General features: G+C 52.2%; 1 pseudogene; it reads right to left on the bottom strand.

Moving 5' to 3' along the window:
- Positions 1 to 497: 497 nt before the first annotated feature.
- Positions 498 to 3,105, bottom strand: LOC118673249 (annotated as a pseudogene).
- Positions 3,106 to 8,152: the final 5,047 nt, after the last annotated feature.

Here is an 8,152-nt window from a genome sequence, read left to right as displayed (position 1 = left end):
TTAGACCCTGAGGGAATGGGGCGTGGCCTGGCCAACATCTAACCCACCTGGTGGCTGGCAGCTCAGGCTCCGCCCTCGCCCACCTGGGCTGACCCTTTACTCCCTGCCTGGAAGCACAGCCTGGGTTTGCAGGAAATGGTGGTTCACCCCTGACTTCATGAACAGTTACCATTTTCAAAGGCTGCCCAGGTGAGGCTGCTCTTCATCAAAGACAGAACTGTTTTCCTCGGAGGCTCACTAATAGCATGGACACCTCAAAGAAATTCGGAGGAAATACACCCCTGCCCCTTTCTTCCCTGTCACTGTCCTTCAGTTCTATTCGGTTAGCTCTTTTTTTCTTTTTCCTTTTTCTTGTTTTAACTTGTGACGTTTTTATTAAATCCACAGAAGTAAAAACCATATTGTGAGGGGCCGGGGAATGGGGCTACCAAGGAACGGGAGCTGGACCACCGGAGGCGAAGGGCGCAGCTGACAGGGCATGCCCCGGCTAAGTCAGCTCAGGGGCCATCACCAGGGCCATTTGGCAGCTCCTGGGAGCTCAGGCCGGCACCATGCAGGCTCAGCGGTGGGGACTCCACCAGCACAGTAGAGAGCTTGGTGTCACCAAAGGCTTCATTCGTCAAAGAAGCGCTGCAGGCCGATGATGGACTGCACGTCCACCTTGTCCTCCTTCAGCTTGTTGAATTGCTTGAACATTGGGCCCACATCCTGGGCAAACTCCTGAGGGGAGCTGTAGGGGCGGGGGGGGGGGGGGGTAGGGGGGGGGCAACAACTTCTCGTGGAGGCAGGCGTGATCAGGGTCAGGTCCAATGTGCCACCAGGCTGATCCACAGAAAAGATGGAGTTGGTAGCCAGCTGGTGCAGGGGCTGGCAGGGCTCGTGGCAGAAAGGGCCAGCAGGACACGCTCACACTTCTGCTGGTTGGCTGGCGAGAGCTTGGCCACCACACTTCTGCTGTCCCCACAGTCCAGGCTCAGGCTGCCACCCTCCTCCTTCAGGTCAGGCAGCACGTGGCAGAGTGAGCAGCTCCACTTCTCCCCAGGCACGTCCTGCTGTCCAGGTGGAAGCAGAACTCCCACTGTATGCACATGACCAGGTCGCCTGGCTTCTGACAGACACGGAAGATGGTGGGGCTGTCATCCAGGGCACCGGGGCCGCCAGCTGCAGCTGAGGTGCCCTCTGGGGCCACCATCTTCAGGCCGGAGCTGGTCCTGCCACTGGGGGAGACCAGGCGGGGATTCTCCGCACTGGGCCCTCCGCCAGAGCCACTAGCACGGACTTGGTCTCAGGGCCCTCGGTGGCAGGCAGGGCACCGATGGCAGCCTCTGTCTCTTCCTCCTTGACAATGGCCATGCCGGCAGCAGCAGCTGCAGCCCCGCGCTCAATGAAGATCAGGTTGGAGTCCTCGGTGGTGCTGCCTGGGAAGACCTTGAGGACTGGAGGCTGGCTGGCAGCTGTGAGGTCAAGATCCAGGCGCTGGAGACTCACCCATGGCACCTTGGGCATGAGGCCACTCATTTCACCCTCACGGGAGCGGGACCACTTCATGCCTGGCACATGGGGCTCTGCACTCAGGTAAGAGTCATCTGACGCGAAGCCATAGCCTTCTTGCACATCCATGGGCTGGCGGCCGCCAGAGCCCTGCTTTGCTGCTCAAGGGTCCCGGAGCCCAGGGAGGGGCCGTGGACGCAGGACGCTCCGCCGCGATCTTGCCCAAGGCCTCAGCACTCTTGGTCCAGGCGTTGAGGTCCCACTGGAACTTCATCTCGCCATGGGGTTCCACGGGGTCGACGATCATCTTGAGAGCCCGGTGCAGCTGGAAGTAGCTCAGCTTCTTGGAGAGCAGGAGGGCCGTGTTGTTGTCACTCTCCAGAGCCCACGAGGCGAAGCGCCAGAATGTGCTCCTGGTGCTTCTGGATCTTGGTCCTGGTGCAGTCAGTGCTGCCGCTCCAGGCGCTCGTGCTGCCCCTCCGTTACCTTGTGGGCATCATTGACCAGCACGCGGCCCCGCTTGTTCAGCTCCTCCATGATCTGCAGAATAGCCATCTTCACATCCACCTGGACACGTTTCCGCACGTCGGACACTTGGCGAACCGAGCTGCGAGCCTCCTTGGTGGTCTTCTGCAGTGTGGCATGCTTGTCCCCAGGCGCTTCACCAGCGAGGCCAGGGGCTTGCGCTGGTTCCTCACGGCGTCCTCCAGGAACTGGTATTGGTGGTCCTTGTGGGCGCGGAGCTGGCGGTCCCGGCAGGTGAGGGGGCCGCAGCCCTCGCAGAACAGCAGGAGCGGCTCCTGCTTGTGCGCTCCCCATCTCGGGACTTGCCTGCGCGGTGGGGCGCACTGCATGGTCCTTGGTGTACTTCACCTGCGGGTGCGCCTCCACGCAGGTCTCCACGCAGTCGCTGGTGGCCGGGGCGGTACCCTCGCAGCTGGTGCAGCACTGGTTCGGGTCCTGGGAGTCCGTGGGGGCCTTGCTGCCACCGTCACGCAAGAAATAGTTCTCCTCAGTGTCTTTGGGCAAGCACTGCTGCTTGCACACGGGACAGGCCAGGACGGCTCAGTCGCCCGTCGCCCCGGCGTCCCCCGAGCTGTTGGCGGCGGCCGGCGCCAGGCCCAGGGCAGGGCAGCAGGGCGGCTCCCTCTCGGGACACAGTCCCTCCCGGCACAGGCCGCAGCCAAGCCGAGGCCGCAGCAGGGCTGCTCGAGGCCGCCATTCACACGCCGCGGGGAGTGTGTGTGTGTGGGGGGGGGGGGGGGGGCGGGGACTGAGGGGCTCGGGCCCGCCGCGCAGGCGCAGACACGCTCGTCGCCAATGGCTGCCGCGCCACCGCCCGCGTTTCCTCCTCAATGGCCGCCGAGACCCGGCTCGCCGCGCCCCCCCTCCCCACCTCCCCATCCCCCCGCATAAAAAGCCCCATTGCTCTCTACCTGTGAATTGAGAACTTCCCATGAGCAGGGCATCGCGCCAGGTCACGTGGGTCCAAACCCGATAGGACCCTGCTCCGGCCTCCCGAGGAGCCCATGGCCTGTGCGTGTTCTCCTGGGTCACGCTGCCAGCACAGTGGTGCCCGGGATCAGGGTTGTTCCGGGTGCTGGTGTGCCTCATGGAAGAGGACACTAAAAACCCCACAGTCACCTGGGTGGGCTTCCTTCTGTGGAGCTGGGAGGCCACCCTGCCCTTTTGCCTGGGCTGCCAGATCTCCTGTCGGCAGACTCACAGGGGCCCCTGTGATTCCAGGGGAGAAGGAATCTTTGGGGAGACTTGCCAGCCCTCCCTCTGAACTGGGACAGTCTTCCTCCCTCCCTCTGCTCCTCATTCCAGGGTCTGGGAGGAATAATGCCATTGTTGAGTGTTTCCTTCCACAACTCGCGTGGAGTAGGGTTCGGTATCTGAAAGAGGAGCCGCACAGCAAATGAGAGAAAAAGACACGAGATAATTTTGCAATATTGGGGGACCAGGCGGCAAGTCCCGAAGGACTTCCCCTCTATGCTCAGGCCTCACCAAGCTTTTATTGATCTGGGATGCCCCTATAGCATAGCCCTAGGCAGGTGACCCCCTGCAACAGGCAGACTAGCCCATCAGCAAGGATTTACATAATAATAAATGGGGGAGTAGTTTCAGCTACCACTGTCTGGATAAACAGAGGTGGCGCCTAGCTCTGACCTTTGGGAGGGCTTCAAAGGCACCCAGCCTTGGGGTGGGGGGGGGGGGGGGTCTCTGTCTATGCTTATCAGATAGTGAAGGCAATAAACAGTTTCCCACATGCCATTGGCATGCAGTCCTGGGTTCCGCTGAGGATGCATGAGGCTGGGGACAGGGTGCTGGTGCCATTTTCCAGGGACAGCTGTGTTGGCCCTGCGAGCACTCAGCTTGGAGGTAATAAAAACTTTCTTTTCTTTTATCTTTCTGTTATCAGTGAACAAAGCAGATCCACTGCCAGGGTGACACTGAGAGGGAGGAGAAGGGTACTGACAAGGTGCCTGAATGAAGGGAAGTCTGCTGGGACTTCCGGGGATATTTCCTCACTTGTAAAAGGAATTATTGAAACATGCCCCTTTTTGCCTTTGAACATTTCTTGTGTTGCCGGTTTAGTGGTAATGAAGTCCTTTAGCTTTTTTTAATCTCAGAGAAACTCTCTCTCCTTTGATTCTAAATGTTAGCATTGCTGGGTAGAGTAATCTTGGTTGAAGGCCCTTGCCTTTTATCACTTTGAGTATTTCATGCCAATTTCTTCTGGCTTACACAATTTCTGTTGAAGAATCAACTGATGGTCCTATGACAGTTCCCTTTTACATAACATTTTTTCTCTTGCTGCTTTTAACATTACTTGTCTTTAACCTTTATAATTTTAATTATGATGTATCTTGGTGTGGGTTTCTTTAGATTCATCTTATTGGGAACTCTCTGCACTTCTTGGATTTGTATGTCTATTTCAATGGACAGGATAGGAAAGTTTTCAGTCATTATTTCTTTATATTTTATTTGTTTTTAATCCTCACTCAAGGATATGATTACTGATTTTTAGAGAGAGAGGAAGGGAGAGAGAGAGAGAAACATCAATTGGTTGCCTCCCGTACATGCTCCAACTAGAGATCAAACCCACAATTAGGTATGTGCACTGATCAGGAATCAAACCCACAACTTTTGGTGTATGGGATGAGGCTCCCACCAACTGAGCAACAGTCATTATTTCCTCCAGTAGGTTTTCAATTATTTGTTCTTCTTCTTCTTCTGGTCATCCAATGATGTGAATGTTGGTATGCTTGTTCTAGTCCTTGAAGTCTCTCAAGCTCTCCTCCTTTTAAAAAAAAAATTTTGGGGGGGCAGTTCCAATTGGGTGTTTTCTGTTACATTGTCTTCCAGATTCCGAATTGCTGATTCAGTTCTCTGCTTCATCTTATCTGCTGTTTATTCCCTGTGATGTATTCTTTATTTCAGTTACTGTATTTTCATTTTAAGTGGGTTTTGTATGTTATTTTTTAATGTTTTCTCTTTGTTGATGTTCTCACTGAGTTTATCTATTATTCTTCTAAGTTCATTGAGCATCGTTAAAACCAGTGTTTTAAGCTCTGTTCCTCCTAGATTGCTTGTCTCCATGTCCTTTAGTTACTTGTCTGAAGTTTTGTCTTGTTCTTTCATTTGGGGCATGTTTCTTTTCCTCCTCATTTTGGCTGATTCCCTCTGTTTGTTTCTATGTATCTACTACATCTTCTGATCTTGGCAAAATGGCCTTCTGTAAAAGGTGTCCTGTGGACATGAATGGCATAGTCTCCTTTATAACCTAAGCCAGGTGCTCCAGGAGTGTCCCTTGTGTAGGTTGTGTATGTTTATTTGCTGTAGTTGAACTTTGAATCTTCTTGGCATATTTGTGGGTGGGGTTAATCCCCAGGCTGACTGGCTGTGAAAGCTGGCCATGACTGTAGTGGACAAGCTGATCTGTGGAGGCTGACCTCACAGAGCAGAAGTTACTTCAGTGCAAACCAAGTATGCTATTTGGATATGTAATTGATGGTGCTCTGGTGTGGCTTAGAGCTGGCCACCAAACGTGTGGGTTTTGTAGCCTCTTGGGAGGTGTTCTAGTCCAGGCCAAGACCACCATTACTTGTGCTGGGCTTGAACCACCTGGTAGCTATAAAATGATCTGCAGTTGGTTGCCACTTGTGCTGGGATTGGAGGTGCTTGAGAGAGGGTATGCTATGAACTGAGCCCTGCTGCCACTGTGCCAAGCTTGTGACTCTTTTTTGGGCACCACTGTGTACGCTGAGGCCAGCCACCACTTTTGCTCAACTTGTGGCTACTTAATTGCAACCATATCCCAAACCATGCCTAGCCACCCCTTAGGCCACACTTGGGACTGCCTCAAGGGAGTTGCAGTGTAAGTTGAAATCAGTCTCCATTTCTGCTTGGGCCTGGGGCAGCTTGGCAATAGGGGTGGGCACACTGAGGCCTACCGCTGCCTGCTTGGAGTTTGTGGAAATTTGAGAGATTTTTAGGAAAGTCCACACCACAAGCCGAGGTAGACCACTTGTGTGGAGCAGCTACTGGGAGAGACGGGCTCGTGTGTGAGTTGGGTGGTACAGGGCTTTAGGGAATCACTGGGGTGTGGTGAACAGTGTGACCCAGGTTACTGGAGAGCTCAGATTGGGTGCCTGCCCGGAACTGGCTGGCTGTCTGGGAGGCGAGTTCAACAAAAGAACAATGGCATCTGCCAGCACTTCTGTCCCCAGAGAGTGTTTCCCTGACCCCTGCCTCCGTCCGCCTCCGGAAGCGTCAATTTAGTCCCTTCCCATTTGTTCCTGGCACTTTTGACCTGATGTTCCTACAGATCCTGAGCCACTGAGTTTTTGAGCAAGCGCATCTGTTTATGATCCCTTTAAGACCTGCAGTGCCTAGGTCTCCCGCAGCCCTCTGTCTAAATGGGACATTATAATTCCCCCCCCCCCCCATTTTTCACAGCAGATGTTATGGGGACTCCTCTTCCTGGTACTGGTGCCCCAAACGGAAGCACCTGGTGTGGAGCTGAGACTCCTCAATCCTTAGGGCAGACCTTTGGGGCTAAAATATCCCTCTCAATTGTCAGTTGCCACCCTGTGGGTGGGACCTGCCAGTTCAGCGTCTCTGCCCCTTCCACTAGTCTTGACATGACTTCTTCTTTCAATCATTTATGTACTATTTTGTGGGTGTTTTTTTTTTGTTTGTTTTGTAAGAGAACATTTATTCGGCAAATTATAAAGGTAGAAAAGTAATTCCAAGAAGCAAACAAGTTATGGAGGTAAAGGAAGGGCCCTTGGAGTTTGGGAGTGGGGAAGCTAATGGTAATGTGGGGGGAGGGGGAAGGCAAGGGCGAGCTCCCTGGAGGGAGAGCACCCTATTTTGTTTTTTAAAGATTAAAAAAAATTTTTTTAAATAGAGAAGAAGGGAGAGAGAGAGAGAGAAACATCAATGTGAGTGCGAAACATTCATAGGATGCCCCTGCACACCCTTTACCTGGGTTTGAGGACACAACCCGGCATATGCCCTGACCGGGAATGGAACCAGCAACCTTCTGGTGCACGGGATGACACCCAACCAACTGAGCCACAATGGTCAGGGATATATATGTACTCTCTTGAGGGTGGTGAAATCCTCTATAGGATTTCTGCTCAGCTAGTTTTCAGATGGTTCTCAAGAATGGTTGTGCTATAATTTAATTGTAATTTTCATAGCAGGAGGTGAGCACAGAGTTTACCTATTCTACAGTCTTGACTGGAAGTCAGGTTTTAGCTTTTAAGATAAGTAAACAGATCTCTTTCACAGAAAGACATGTGTGTTTCAGTAGGCTACCTCTGCACTGTGCGGTGGGGGGACCCTTTTATATCTCAGTTCGCTATAGCCTTGTGAGTCTCATGGACATAAGACCCATTGCTATCAAAGCCAGATGTTTGGGGGGCTCATCTCTCAGGTGTTGGACTTAAATGATGGGGTGCCAGATGTGAAGTTCAAACACTGCACTCCTCAGGGAGAAGTTCCGAGATGGGTTCCCGCCTGATTGTGGGTCACCGTGCCATGGGTGAGATGTATGGAGAGATTGTGTTTCAGGTTCTCCTACCCATTTTGAGTGGGTTTTTCTCCACCTAGTGTGTAGAAGTTGGTCAGCTAGCTTTTGGATGGCTTTCAGAAGGAATTGTTCTGTGTAGCTGTAGATTTGATGTGCTGGGGAAGAGGTTAGTTAAGATCCTCCTATGTCACCATCTTGAATGGGATGTTCAGCTTACAAGACCCAATAGGAAAAAAAAAGTAGAGAATTAAAAAAAAAAGACCTCATAGCTAGAAAGAATTTTATTATATTTCTTAAAGAGCCTTTAAGTATTTTGGTACAGCGATATTTTAAACAATGGAGGATAGTAGGGAGCAGAAAGTGATATCCATTTGCTTTCTTGAGAACTTACTTCTAATTTGACACAAGGAAGGCCCAAACCTGTAGAACATGTTTCTGTTGCTTTCAGCCAAACTGGTGACAATGGACTGGACACAGGATCTCACATACTTCAGAGAATGATAATTTTGAAAGTCACTTTTATGCATTTGAAATTAAGGAGGGAATGTAAGAAAGATTACATGAAAGTGAGAAAAAGCAAGGTAGAGATGGAATACAGGATAGTTACTCTCTTGA

The sequence above is a fragment of the Myotis myotis genome, unplaced genomic scaffold, assembly GCF_014108235.1.
Source record: "Myotis myotis isolate mMyoMyo1 unplaced genomic scaffold, mMyoMyo1.p scaffold_m19_p_18, whole genome shotgun sequence".
Classification (NCBI taxonomy): Eukaryota; Metazoa; Chordata; class Mammalia; order Chiroptera; family Vespertilionidae; genus Myotis; species Myotis myotis.
Note: the sequence above shows the minus strand (reverse complement) of the source record. Positions and strands in the feature narration are given on the sequence as shown.